Source organism: Engystomops pustulosus, chromosome 1 (assembly GCF_040894005.1).
Source record: "Engystomops pustulosus chromosome 1, aEngPut4.maternal, whole genome shotgun sequence".
NCBI classification, from domain to species: domain Eukaryota; kingdom Metazoa; phylum Chordata; class Amphibia; order Anura; family Leptodactylidae; genus Engystomops; species Engystomops pustulosus.
Window position 1 is genome coordinate 212,153,824 of NC_092411.1, and position 15,685 is coordinate 212,169,508.

The 15,685-nt window shown below is 38.7% G+C and overlaps 1 long non-coding RNA gene across 3 annotated transcripts in view; it reads left to right on the top strand.

Annotated features, from left to right (window-relative positions):
* Positions 1-1,070: 1,070 nt before the first annotated feature.
* Positions 1,071-15,685, top strand: part of LOC140104153 (uncharacterized) — a 104,123-nt gene continuing 89,508 nt past the window's right edge. For all 3 annotated transcript variants that reach the window (XR_011850275.1, XR_011850263.1, XR_011850258.1), the window contains exon 1: positions 1,071-1,205. This is a non-coding gene — a long non-coding RNA (uncharacterized lncRNA). The remainder of the gene's footprint in view (positions 1,206-15,685) is intronic.

The window sequence follows — 15,685 nt, forward strand, 5'->3', positions numbered from 1 at the left end:
TCAGTCAAAGTGAAAGCCATGCTGATTTTGTTGTATGTCACAGAGATGTCCACAAAGATACAGCTGACCAATCTTTGCACGGTGGTCTAAAAATGATCAGACCAGCCGTGTGTACTCAATGCATAATATTAGAGAAAATGCTGCCAAGAGTGGAATTTCATTAAATTCTCTGAAGACCGGAGGTACCTTCCAGCTTCAGTAAACATCACTATCAATTTAACACTCACTGGTGAGCTTGATGATAAGAAGTACTGGACAGTTCAGGGCGGCCAAGGTATACACCCAGATGCGCTTTTCGCCTTATTGTGTCACTTTTTTCCTTCTGACGAAGCAAAGGCATGAAACTCGCATCAGGGTGTATGCCTTGGCAACCATGGACTGTCCAGTACCTGTTTTCGGGTATTTTTGATATGTTGTTGTTGTTTGGAATTTTGTAATTGATACTGAGGATCATAGGGGGCATCCTTTTTTGTTTGTTTTGTCTGGTTTATTGTACTACATTTTGAGACTCTTTTGTCATAGTTGAGACTTTTTAATCTCATTTGGGAGAAAAAAGTCAAAACTTGACAGAGAAAAAAGACTTAACTGCGATAAAAAGTCTAAAAAAAAAAGACCAGCGCCTCATACTGAGCTACTGCGTTCGACCTAAGATATTTCATATGATACCTTGTTGGGGTGCGCCTTTTTGTGGGCCCATATACCCTGGTGTCTCCAGTTTCCTTTTCTTTTCCCCTCCCCCTTTATTTTGAATTGTTATATGCAGGGGTGCACCTACCATGAGGCGGCTTGAGACAATTGTCTCAGGCAGCGCCACCTGGTGGACACACGGAGGCGACATTTTGCCGACGAGTAATGGAGGTAGCCGGTAAAGTTTCCTGCAGAGCAGTGAGATGCGATTGCACTGATCAGAGAAACAAAGAATCAGCCCTGGGCATGATGTGTATCAGGAACCCTAAGGGAAGCAAGCCCTGAGCTGATTCTTCTGTAGGCGAAAAGAGGAGCTGCCTCTGAGCTGCACTCACACCCAGGGAACCTGTCCCCATGAGGCTCAAGTAGCAGCAGGTCTATGACGTGTAATCATGCTGCCCAGCAGCCCCATGCTTGCTGTGAGGGTAATGTCTGCATCATAAGGAAAGCCCTAACATGTCCTGTATACAGTCTCCTCACAAGCTGCCCCTCTCATGTAGACTTAAGACAGTATTAAGGTAAAGGTGTGTCTGTTTGCCTGTATTAGTTTGCTAAAATGTCTCTGTATAGTTTTGTCTCTTTGTATGTAAGTATATTTCTTTGGTACAGTATATGCCTGTATATGTATATTTACTGTTGAATCTGTGGGTTTCTGTATGTGTCCATGTGTATCACCATGTGTATGTAGCACTATCTGTATGTGTACAAAACACTGTGTTATCGAGCATATAAACAGCTGTTTCCATTGAAAAAAATTGATAAGTTAAAATTCTCTACCTCATGTGGCAGAGCTGATGTGTCCACCCCATCTCTGCTAAATCTGTCTACAATAGTAAGTTGCAGCAGGGCTAAGATGGACAGATGTAGAACGAATGAGGTTGCACATGAATTTATTGGGCCAGATTTATCATGAGTGATTAGTGGGCAGAGTGAGCCGGATTATTGAAGACCAGGTCGCTGTCTTAAATAATCCGGCACTCCCTGCACTTGCCTATAAGATTTTTTTCTGGTGCACTAAGTTTAAAGAGCATACTCCACAATTATGTCAGACTTTAGACATATATGTGGAGCAATGGCACATTGGCAATGGAAGCCCCCTTTAGGTGCAGAGTTTGGTGTCACAGCAGACACAGTGCTGACATATTACAAGACTGAATAAAAAGTGTGCAACATGTCATATAGTCCCCAATAATGAGCTTATCCCACAAAAATTACACCTTAGATAGCTCCCTACATCATAGCACAAATAATTTATTTGTTGTATTTTTTTAACTTCTTAACAACCTTTTTTGTGCCCCTGTTTTTTGCTCCCCCTCTTCACAAATCCATACTTTTTTTCAGTTTTCCACATACAGATCTGTATGTGCAGCAGTTGTCTGTGTAACAAATTGTACTTCCCAGTGAAATGGGTTGGAAATGGCGAAAAAGTGGCAGTTCAGACATATGGGCGGTATTTTGTGTTATGGGCTTCAACACCAGGAATAACCTCATAGAACACGATATTTTGGGACAAGGCTATAATGGAAATGTTATGATTTTTGTTGTTTATTTTTTATATCAGTTCTAGGGGGTCATTTAAACTTTTAGGGTTAACATTTTTAGCCAAAAGTACTTTGACCTCTCCATCCAAGCGTTCCTTAAGGAAGGTGTTAATATATAGATCTAATCTATATAAATTTTGTAATACTGACCATACTAACTTCAATAAAGGGTCATTTGGATTGCACAATAAAAACTGTAGAAACATACGTGGCTTCAAAATTAGGGGGGAGAGGGGCATCTTTCTATAGTTTGCCTCAGGCAGCAGAGAGCCTAGGTTCACCCCTGGTTATATATTATGAATCTGTTTGTTTGAAAACACCTTTCAACCTTTACATGTGGCCCTTACTCATACACATGCTTTTTACATCATTATTGGATTTGATCTTTGTAACAGCATGGATGAAATAAAGGAACAAAGTATTTCTTTTCGACTATATTCACACCATTGGCCAATGCGTTTTCCCCCCTCTCCCTTCTTTTGAAGGACTACTCATGTAGCTTCTAGTGTATCACAAGGTAAGCTGACCATATTTTTATTGTCTTCCATGTGAATACAATCATCTTGTTGTTTGAACCTGGTGATAACCCCCATCCATACATCTGAGTAAAGGTTTATTCACACAGCTATATGTGTTCCGTGTAATACGGACCATGTGGCAATCTTAGTCCCTCAGGCCTAACACACTGAGACTAAAGACATGAGGATGTGATCTACAGCAGACTACCCTCACCAATTCCAACCACTGAGTTGTAATTTATCTGCCGGCAGGGAGCGGTTCAAGTTTTTTGTTTTTGTTTTTTGCACCAAGTAAATGGAATTTGTAATAAATCTCATCTACTGTGCTGTGTTGTGTAAATCACTAAGGGTTAGTTCCCAGCAATCATCCTGCAGCAAACCTGCGCAAATACGACTGTTGTGAGTTACCTTCAAGGTGGAACAGAGGAAGTCTGATGCCAGATCTAATCCCATTGTTTCCTATGTGAATGTTTTTGGAATTATGTGATGGTGGATTGCTTAATGCATACCTATAGAACATATTGGGGCAGATTTACTTACCCGGTCCCGTCGAGGAGGATTCAGGTCCTGCGTGATTCACTAAGATCGTGCGCCCGAGTACCTGCATGTGTCGCTTCTGCGCCGAGGTCTGCTGGAGTTCACCTGCTTCTTCCTGGTGCATGTGAGTGCTTGATCTTGTGACACAAATCCTTTTTTAAATTCCGTGGTTTGTCCGAATCCGTCGGGTTGTCCGACGACCCGCCCCCCGATTTCTGTCGCACAGGTCAATATCCCAGGGCAATCCACGCAAAACGGAAATCGTCGGGAAAACCAACGTAAATGTGCCCGGCGGACCCTTAGTAAATGAGCCGCAATGTATAGAACATGAAGTATAAAACATTACATCTGGATATGGTCTTATTTTGAGGAGGTATAAGTTAATATAGTGAAGATCATCCCAGATGAACAAAGGTTCATATTAAAAGTTTTATACTCACGTGTAAATGATGAAAGCTTTCCGATAATAACAACGTTGCATCTGGTCAGTCCCCGACCCAATTTGAACATTGCTTCTTCTGCCCTAAATTACATTTCAACGCGAAACTGACTTGTCTAGGGCAACAGCTTCCTCATGTCTCCTATCAGGGAAAATATGGATAGGCTACTCTAAATTTTCAAACGTACAATCTTGTGTTTCCAAAGATAAGCAGCACCAGATGTTTCTGCAAGCCACTTATTTCCACCACGCAATAAAAATCCAAGATAAACACAATGTTGTGTTTAAATAGTTGAGCCAAGCACAATCTTACCTTTAAGAAATTTTATTATTTTATTATTATCATTACAATAAAATTTAGAAGAGGAATATTTCATGTTTTTGTTCATTGCAAAAGGTTATATATTACACTCATAACCTGCTACATAACAACATATTCAAGAAGGAAAAAGCTGCCATCTAGAGAATTCAAGTTTTCTTCAACATTCAATGAGTGTTCATCTCTGAAAAATATATACCGTAAGTTAAATCCAATCTAAATCTGTGTATGTTCTGTACTAGCAACTACAAATAAACTGCTACTCAAGCCACTTTCCACAGAAATGATTTAGCGACATAAAATATAACATTCCAAAGAAATTACAGGATTACAGGTGTAATGGTACATTAAACCCAAGCAAATATACTGAAAGTAAACAAGTATAATGATCTACTAATAATATTAATTCGTGTTTGTATGTCTGTTTATTTTCCAGACTGTACATACATGACATAGAGTAATGCAACTTTTCTTATCTTAAATTAACCCTGTAATCAAACATGATGAGTCTGCATGTCAATGTTAATGGGGTCTGAAGAGGGTTCACATGCTGAGCATTATGCAGAAAACACTTACAATTGGTGCTTGCGCCGGTCTTAACTGTTTAAAGGGGTATTCCCACGAAGACAAGATTCATATATGTACTCAGGATAACAAAATAGATTCTCTAATTCACTGTTATTAACAAGAATACAGAATTTCACATATATAAGTCTCTATCAGTTCTGGTGTACACAATCTCAGTTGCCCCTAGACACAACCCTGTAACTTTGGATTTAGGGTCTGGGGCCGCCATCTTGGCTGACATTTCTGTCTCTCTGCTCTCTAGCCACGCCCCACTGCAGTCCAGAATGGAGCTCACAGACACTCATCACTTCCTGCCAGCAAACACATCATGAGGAGAGAGAAGTCTGCTTAGAGAGTTCCCGCCCACACCCTGGAATCTTAAACTGAGTGATAGGAGCTAAAACAGAAATAAAACTGATTAAAATTGTAAAGTAACGGTTTAAAATGATCTTTATTGTGTAAACATCACTAGGGGATAGAAATTTAAGAAGTGCTGGGGTCAAAAGTAATTGTGCACTTAAAAGACTGTGTTGGATTTGATTGGCTTCCCCCCTGGGCATCATTCTGGGTACTAATCAGTTGCTATTACAGCCAGTAAATTGTAAAAAAAAATGTATAAAAAATATACGGAATCCAAAATGTTTCAATCGCCCCCTCCTACTTTTGCATAGAATAGCTATAAAAAAAAAAAAAACAGATACACTTTTTGGCCAAATTGTCACCTATTAAACTTAGACTAAAAAGTGATAAAAATGGCGGTACAGTCTTCACATAGTTTACATTTAAACTGCTACCTTGTGCCGCAAAAAATTTATTTTTTACACTGAAGTATAAAAAAGTTATAACGCACAGTTCTGATTACACTCTTCATGCACCTATGTGGCATCACATAACCGTGGCCAGATTTCTATCCACTGGAAGGAAACAATGAAACTTCCTATAGAGCCTCAGTAAGCAGAGATCTAGAAAACCACAAAGATACAGTAAGTACATTGTAAAATTGTACAATAACATGTATTATCTGTAATGGGAACAACCAACTTAATTTCTTAGACTTTATGACTTTACAAACCTTATAGTAGATATCAACTGACTCCCCTATAAACACACTGTGGGATACAGGTATCTATACCATTAGCATTAGTGTTATAGACGTGAGGAGAAGCCCAGGGGACATTTACAAGAACTCTCTAAAATGGGCATTGTGAACCTACATGGGGCTTCTGTCTCCATCAAAACTACTTTGAAAACATATTTGGATGTATACCATGTATAAATGCATGTGGTATATATCCAAGGATCCACATATCCAAGAATTGAGCGTACATTTGTAACTTAAAAGGAACCTGTCACCAATGGATTATTTTATGCTTATCACATGTTCTAACAGCCCATAGTATGACAAAAGGAGCAGACATTTTTTGAATTTGAATCCCAGCCCCCGGGGCAGGTAGCAGGTAGCCGGGAACTTAAGTTTAATGCCTATATTATCTGATCTACACACCTCACCAAAATAAGAAAAGCACATATGTTATGACATTATAGAACATGTGATAGCCATAAAATAGTGTGTTGGTGACAGGTTGGCATGGAGCAGGTAAATCTCCATAGCTGTTATCTAAGAGCTGTGATTGACACAAGAGACACTGGTTATTTACTTACTAGGTGTCTTCATTGTGAACAGAGTGTAAAAAACATCTAGTCTGTATACCTATTTACTTTGTGAATGCATTATTAGAAGTCTTCAATATTCTCTAGGGAAAAGATAGAATGATTGCCAATAAAAGCATAAAATAATTATAGCCTAGACTTTGCCTTCGAAAACTGAAATATGAGCTTAGCAAATTCAACAGTTACAGTGATGGGTTGTGTTTTGCCCATAGAAGACATGGTAGTTTGTCAAGGATTAATAAAGAAACCTATTTGACTTCCTTAAAGCATTGATACATTTACAGCTTTGCTGAAGACGCTACTGTTGCAGTTGTGTAAATTCTTTCTGTGAATCATGTAAAGGGTTTTCATGTCCACATACACAGAGGTTTTGTTTGTTCTATATCACTGTCTTTTCCAGACTGGTGAATTATAGAATTGTCTTCACTGTTTGGATATTAAACTGTGCTAGTAAAAATACAGAGTTTTAAGCGTTAAATCAGGCAATAAAGATATCACTGTTGCACTGTGTTATTGGTCTTTTCATAACAAATTAGATTTTAATTCCCTGAAAGACTTCGGATTATGAAATACAAACAGATAAAAACATATAAAGAAACTATTATAAACCATTTAAGATAAAGAGGGCGTTTTTTAACATAAAAGTGCATTTTTTCATATTGGAAATTTATAGAAAACCTATAAATTTTATATTGAACTGAAAAAGAGAATATGACTTTAAGTGAAGGACTTTTTACTATTGAGTAGGCATAATACACATGTACAGATGTAGTATGCATTCACTCCTGCCGTCAACTGTTCATAAGTACAAAGCAATGTTATATTAAAAAGAAAATGTGAGCTTTAATACATTTTGGAAGAAGTAGCCAAACATTCAGTGTGCAAAATTTACAGAACATAGAAACTCTTGTGAGTTTGGATGCTTTTCAAATACTTTTTTCAAATATATTTGTATCAAAGATTTTTGGAAACAATAAAAACTGTGTAGATATTAAATATTTCTTATTGATACACAACTTGTAAAACTATTCTATTCTTATCATTTTTTTGCCTCTCCTTTGTACCTTCTCCAACTCCAGGACATCATTTTTATTAAATGATGTACAGAACTGAGCCACATATTCCAGCAATGGCTGAACCAGTGCTTTGTGTAGTGGTGATATTACATCCCTATCCCAAGAGTTCATACCTCTTGTAATACATGTCAAGATCCTGATGGCTTTAGAGAGGGCTAATTGCATTCTGTTATTTAATCAATGATCTACTAGTAAATTCAGGTCCAAGAGACTTTCCCAGATTTTCTCCACCTAGAAAATATGTTGTGAATAGATTATTATTCCCCAGGTGCAGAATCATTTCCCCACATGTAAACTTATTAGGCAAGTGGATATGCAAACACTCATAGGATATGGTGTGCCATCGCTTGGTGTAAACTCTGCCCCTCATGTGGCTCCCAGAATATCTAGAGCAGGGGTCTCAAACTCAATTTACCTGGGGGCCGCTGGAGGTAGATTCTGGGTAAGGCTGGGCCGCATCAAGTTTTCCACACAAAATGCGCTTACAAAATATCATTATTCAGATTCAAATGTCATGGCGTCTCCCAGCGCAAGGAAAGAGCTGTGTGACGGCTTGTTTTCTGCGTAACAAATTGCACTTCATAGTGATGGTATTAAATATTCCATGCCATGTACTTGGAAGCGGAAAAAAAATTCCAAATGCAATGAAAATGATGAAAAAAACGCATTTGCGCCATTTTCTTGTGGGCTTGGATATTACGTCTTTCACTGAGCGCCCCAAATGACATGTCTACTTTATTCTTTGGGTCGGTACGATTAAGGGGATACCAAATTTGTTATAGGTTTATAATGTTTTTTACAAAAATTAAAACCTCCTGTACAAAAATTATTTTTTTGATTTTGCCAACTTCTGGCGCTAATAACTTTTTCATACTTTGGTGTACGGAGCTGTGGGTGGTGTCATTTTTTGCGAAATTTGATAATATTTTCAATGATATCATTTTTAGGACTGTACGACCTTTTGATCACTTTTTATAGATTTTTTATATTTTTCAAAATGGCAAAAAAGTGCCATTTTCGACTTTGGGCGCTATTTTCCGTTACGGGGTTAAACGCATTGAAAAAACGTTATCATATTTTGATAGATCGGGCATTTTCGGACGCGTCGATACCTGATGTGTTTATGATTTTTACTGTTTATTTATATTTATGTCAGTTCTAGGGAAAGGGGGGTGATTTGAAATTTTAGGTTTTTTTATTATCATTTTTTTTTTTTTAACTTTTTTGTATTTTTATTTATACTATTTTTCAGACTCCCTAGGGTACTTTAACCCTAGGTTGTCTGATCGATCCTATCATATACTGCCATACTACAGTATGGCAATATATGGGGATTTTCCTCCTCATTCATTACAATGTGCTATCAGCACATTGTAATGAAGGGGTTAAAACGAAATAGCCTCGGGTCTTCGGAGGACCCGAGGCTACCATGGAGACGGATCGCCGCCCCCCGATGACGTCACGGGGAGCGGCGATCCCAGGTAAGATGGCGGCGCCCATGCGCCGCTATCTGTTTGAGGCTGCCGGCAGCTTTGCGGGTGTAACCGGTAAGCCTTTGCTGCAATATGCAGCAAAGACTTACCGGCTATGGAGGTGGGGGCCGCAAAATATTGTCCCGTGGGCCGCAGTTGGCCCGCGGGCCGCGAGTTTGAGACCCCTGATCTAGAGTCTACAGCTGATATATCCAGCTGCTGTTGTGCAACCCCACAACTCTACTCTAGACTCTGCCCGCCTTAGTATTGCACTATAACATGTGACAGTTCCTTTGGTTTGGCATGGAGATGGCATGGAAGGGTGGAATAGTTTGTGACATGCTAGTATATTAAGATCAGCAACATACCCCAAAATACATGTTGGAGGTAGTCTTGGAACATTAGTAGTATAAACCCTGTAAACTAGGCCAAGAATTTCCATCCAATATCTACGGAGTGTAGGGCACATATTACAGTTCCACATTAAGTGAATAAGGTCTGCATTGGCCACATCACATCAAACCAGGTTTGATCATCAATATGAAAACTTGCAAATTGTACCCAGTTCTGGTGCATAATGAAATATCTTTCGAGCCATACTTGAAGTACACATAATAAATGCAGACGTTTTAGAAAACCAGATGTCCAAAATGTTTAAGATGAAAGGAATGGTTGCATTTCAAGAAATTTTAGGGGTTAATATTCTTTGTCATTTTTTTAAGCTTATGCTTATTTTGGTCAAAACCCCTCAGGTCTTATGATCAGACCAAGGAATAGTGATTGCAAAATTCCTTTTCCGAAGCAGATGTTCTCCTCATCCAATTCCATGGCCCCTTGCTAACCTGAATGTTTATAAATTATACTAACAGCGACTTTTATTATATGTTGAAGTAGTTTTAACCAGAAACTCAGATTAATTTATATTATTTTATGACTTTGCTCTCTTGGGAGATGTTGCAGTTACAGTTAGTGTGCTACTATTGATTGATTGTCTCATATTAAGTTGACTGGTTGGTCACTGTTGAATAACAAAAGTCAGCTGTGTGATAATCCAGCCTTTTGAGCTACTGATCTTTAAATAAAAAAGGACTAAAAGGGATGTTTTTAACACATGACATATCCACTGAGGGTATGTGTAAATTTCTGGGCATGCACAGCTATTGGCATATGAATAAAAGTATTGTACCTGTTATTCTAATGCTTGTCTGTATTTGTTGCTAAATTAAACAAAAAAGTCATTTCAGAGCTCTCATTTTTAATGATGTGACAGTGACAGAAGGCTAGTTGTTCACTTATATATTATTTTATGACTAGAGATGAGCAGACTTTTGCCTTTGGGTTAGGCCCTTGCAACATGGGTATTTTGCCAGACTAGTTGCTGAACAACCAATCAGAGAAATTGATGCCCCTAACTACTACCAATGGCTAGATAGCTAGTTATGACTTAGGGTTGGGTACTAGAAGGCTGTTTGGTTGATTTTTACATTGCACAAAAAATTCTAAAAAGTCTGTCAGAGAGGCATGGAGATCAGGGTGCAAAAAGTCACCAGAGTGGGCCCTCAACCCAGGTATGACACTACCACCACCATACAGTGACCATATAATGGTATATTATACCATAGTGGATAACAATGAAGTGAAAGGTGACATCTCTAAATGTATTCATCCACTTTTCCTGTCTCTTCTTTCTGACCAGGCCACCATGACCACTTACTGTATATACTCGAGTATAAGCCGAGACCAAAAATTGGGGAAACCCATTGACTCGAGTATAAGCTGCGGGAGGAAAATGCATTGGTCACAGCCTCCCAGTATATAGCAAGCCCCCAGTAGCATACAGCCAGCCATCCCCATGTAGTATACAGCCAGCATGCCCCATGTAGTATACAGCCAGCCTGCTCCTTGTAGTATACATCCAGCCCTCTGTAGTATACAGAATATAAGGGGGCACAGTGTGAGGTGGAGCTGGCAGAGACACAATGGGGGTCATTTACTAAGGGCCCGATTCGCGTTTTCCCGACGTGTTACCCGAATATTTCCGATTTGCGTCGATTTCCCCTGTATCGCCCCGGGATTTTGGCGCACGCTATCGGATTGTGGCGCATCGGCGCTGGCATGCACGCAACGGAAATCGGGGGGCGCGGAAATCCCGACGGATTCGGAAAAACCGCTGCATTTAAAAAAAGAAATGTGTCGCTTGTGTTAGGGTAGTCCTCAATGGGGACAATTCAGTATATTGGAGAGGAGCCAAATTCAGGATGATGACGAGCTCGCCGAGAATTTCAGACAAGAACACATCCTGGTTCTCTGAATAAAACTCTGCTTTATTGGTGCATGACATCGTCTTATATACCCAAAAGAAGGGCGTTTACATGTTAAGCTGTCTTACAATTATTGGATGGTTTCATTGAACCATTAGGAAATATTATAACAATTGGTCAGTTTCCATTTAACTATATTTAATAATTAACATATGTCCTTGTTTACAGGGCATATCAATAATGAATAAATTCCATTATTGATTTTCCCATTAAGTGCCAGGTGCAAGCTGGCACAAGCTACCTTAATGGTCATTATTCACTGATACTAATCAGAAGTCCTGTAATTAAGAGTATTAATAACCTGGTCAAGGTTCTTTCTGGTCACCTGCATTGACTGTACCTTGTGAGGCTTTATTTTTATAAGTGAATTTAAGACAAAGAGGTTCTTTATAAGGGCCTCAAGATATGTATGGATGAGAGTATATTGGGTTCATCCCTATCAATCCCTCCTTTTGAGAACAAATATGAGCCTCTCCTCACCCTACGTACTTCAATGGTAAAAGACCATTGTCAGACTTCAGATTATGTTCCTTCACTGAATTCCCCAGAGTAGGGGAGTCTCATATCTTATTCTCACAACATTCTCTCTCCTTCATCATCATCATCATCTCCCTAGTGGATACACGGTCTTAGTGATGGATGTTTCAATCAGTCGTTATATAAGTCCTTATTACAGTAAGTTAGCAATACAGTAACAACAGGTGACTTGTGATGCTGTCATGACGGCTGACGAGATGAAGAGACCAGACCATACTGCTCCATTTTCTCAGCCAAAACTCCAACCGGTGGGTAAAAATATCATCAATGCTGGAGTTTCCTGCAAGTTCTTTGGATCACGGTGCTAATGTTCCAATATTGGACTATACTATGGAAATAATAAAAAAAACAATGATAAAATCCAAATTCTTAACCCCTCCTTTTTATACTAAGGACATGTCTATATTTATTTAATCTTTAAGTCAAAATATCAATAGTCAATATGTTGAGGAATCGAGAACTAATTCCAGCTCTGCAGTTATTAAGTTTCCTGCTTTAAACTTATCAGAGATATCTCTTGGAATTCGAATATCATCTATATACATTCTTGGATCTAGGGATCAGTCTTCTCTTTACACCAATGAGCTACATTTAGCTTACTCCTCGGCCCAGTTTACTTAGCAATCTAAGTTTGAGCTTCATGTTTCACCTTACCAGTTTCCTGGAAACAAGGATTGTTCTCCTACTCATGGGGTTACCCAGTATGTTATGACTGGTGGGCGCAACTTTAATAAACAATACATAGATAATAAATGGGCTCATACGAAGCCCTTCACATAGCTAACATACACAGTATGTTGTGAGTCTTTTTGGGTCATCAGAAAGTTTAAATGATGTATTCGTTAGAACTAGCAGTGGCAAATGCTATACAATTAGATTTACTTATAATTATCTTGTCATTATTTATCCTCTAGTATTTTTGTTCTGTGACGCATCTCTGTGATCTCACCTTCCCATATTGGGATAGCTTTTAGCATGGAAATACTTTGTTGGGGCCCTCCCTTCTGGGTATATATATTTCAAGCAATAGAGACCTTTGTCTTTTGGAGAAGACTAATAGGCCCTATTCCCTTTAGTCAATTCTTTACTTCACTCTATTGTGTTGGTTATTTAAATTAGGTATAGATTGTCTATCCTTTGCATACCTTGCTGAATTTTAATTACCTCTGTTATACCAAATCTACAGAAATTTCACTAATTTTAATTCTTCTGTAGAAGTTTCCTTCACGCATCAGGAGAGCTTCCGGCCACCCTAAGAACAGATCAACATACACAAGAGCATACTACCAACCTTGGTTAGTTGCATGAGGTCAATTAGCAGTCATTGGAACAGATAGAGGTGTCTAGGTGTGTGATTTTTCCTATATTATCGTAGTTATGCACATGTGAGATATGCTTTTGTAAACCTGGCTGTGGTAGTAATAACCCCAGGTGTGGAGCGTTGTATGTCCACTAGAGAGCACATAGCTTCTTTAAACAGGTGAGTTGGACCTTGAGCAGCTTCAGCCATCATAGGGTACATAAATCTTGGTAGGCATATTCTCTCCCCAGCTTCCACAGATCAGACTCTTCCCGAGTGCCAGCCTTCGACCAGATCTTCCTCTCTTCCCCGGTGGTTTACCAGGTCAGAGACTGTAAAATACTGAAGTCAAATGCATGGTTAGGCTCAGTGCTTACCTTGATCTGTGATGTTTCTGGGACCTCTGCTGCTCTTGTCCTCCTGGTTGTCACCTTTTCCGCTTTATTCACCCTGTGGTTGCCTTGTGCCTCATTAGTGGCCAGTTTTGTATGTGCCTTTTACCTTTACTATGTCTACTTCTTGTGTAATATACAATGTTCCATCAGTTATTTGATTACTTTCTCATGTTCTACTAGTCTACCTATGGAGGTGCGGAAGTCCCTGTCTTTCTCCCTACAATATTGTATGTATTTACCTGAGACATTACTGTATGCGCTCCAATGAGGGCCTTCAGCTCCTCCTCCTGTGCAGACATGTGAGGAAGGAGTGGTTCTGCTTTTACTACATCATGTTGTGTGACCACTTCATACCCACTGTGGAACCGTCCATCCTCTCCGATGCTGGGTTTATCCGTCTACAAAAACTTGAAATCTGATTATTATCCTTAAGTTTCCTGTGCTATGATGTAAAGAAAACAAGAGGAATGATAAAAATAATTTTTCATGCCTGACTCAAGAATGCAGTGGTATAAAGTCTAGTGACAGCACAGTGTATGGTTACAGGTCTTATTTACGCATATATCATCTTATTCAGTAAGCTCTTCTTTAATTATTAAACTTGAAACAATATCACAAATACAATAAAAAGAAGTTTCTTAAATATAAATACCAGAATGATGCAGCACAAATTTATACGTATGATATCTTATACCCTCTGACTACTTGCAAAATGAGACTGAAATGGTACCAAACAGCTATAGTGGTGATTGCAAGACATCGGATGACTTTCCGAAACCCCCTTTGTTTACTCATTAGATGACTGTATCATAAAAAGAAGGTATTTCATAAAATAAAAATGTTTAAAATGGTAAAACAACGGTAAAACATAATGCCAAAAAGTATTGTTAAACAAAGATACCTTGTTGAGCAAGGTTTCCTATATTATACTTTCTATGTATCTTCCCCCCCTGTTGACATTGCATCAATCACATTAATGGGAACCAAGGTATCTGGATTCAATGTCAAGCACTTAAAATTTTGTTGCCATGAGTGCTGCAATTTGCAATGTAAGTTTCTGAACAGGAAGAGAAAGTTTGCTGCATTATATTCAAAAAGTTATGCAAATTATGCAAAATGGAAATGGTGAAGTAGTTACTACATAATGGGGTATAATTTCAGAAGCAGTCTCTGAACTTAAATTCTTATAATATTTTTGCCTTAATTCAATACAATATAATAAAACGCCTACATGTAATAGGATTTAGTTGAGTCAGCTACCTGACGCTGCGGCTAAGAGGATGTCCACTGAGTGAGTGAAAATAAACGAAGGCTTCTAGACTTCTGTGGAGAGTTGGAAAAGCTATGTGTCTAATCATTTATACAATTGTTGCATGAGGGTGCAGACATAGCAGATTCAAGACTTCTAATACAATACTCTACTCAAAGTAGTACATAGCTAAACTCCCATGTGTTACTTAGTGACTCGATTACCTTCATGTGTCAGAAAGAACATTTTCCTGAAATGAAATTTAGAAAACCAACCATTAAAATTTTCGGACTCCTAGTGGTGACATCCACCAAATATATCGTTGTTTCCTAAAAGTAAATGCAGCCAAAATTTTTGGACCCAGGGGAAACCCATCTGTAGAATTATCGTGATATTTTAGTCATGGGGAATGATAGGGTACTGGGCATATTCTGCATTCTTCAATCCCTTCAGCTCCTTGTGTATACAAGGTGCCAACAGAAGAGTGAGATGGGTTCACATGGTAGGTGACTGTTTCAGATACATTAGGTTCTACTAACAAGTGAATTGTTCTACCATCTGGAAAATGGAGTGTAACCATTTTCTGAGACCCTGGAAGAATGGGGACACTGGGTGGTAATTGTACTGGTGCTCCTATGGGAGCGGTTTGAACGTTTATAACTTCTCCTACAAGGTCCCATAGTTTCCCACAAGTGGGACACTTGAATCTCTGTTGGGAACATTTCCTTGGGAAATATTTTACTTGACCTAGCTCAGCTGTTTCTGCTGCCTGTACAACCTGGTCCCAGATTTGTTCTTCAGTACTATTTGCATCTTCGTCATCCAGAAGTGTCTCTATTATCCTTTCCTGACACCAATCCATCAGTTCTGCTAAGAAGTGTTTTTTTTTAGCTTCTTTTGATAGTGCTTCCCATACAGTATTAACCAACTGTTGAGCACGTGTACTCATTTTTTTTTTTATTTCTTTATTATTTTTCTATTTTTTTTTTCCTTATTTTTCTTTTTTTTTTTTTATAACTTTGCTTATTACTTCCTAAAGCTGCTTATAAGGTCTTT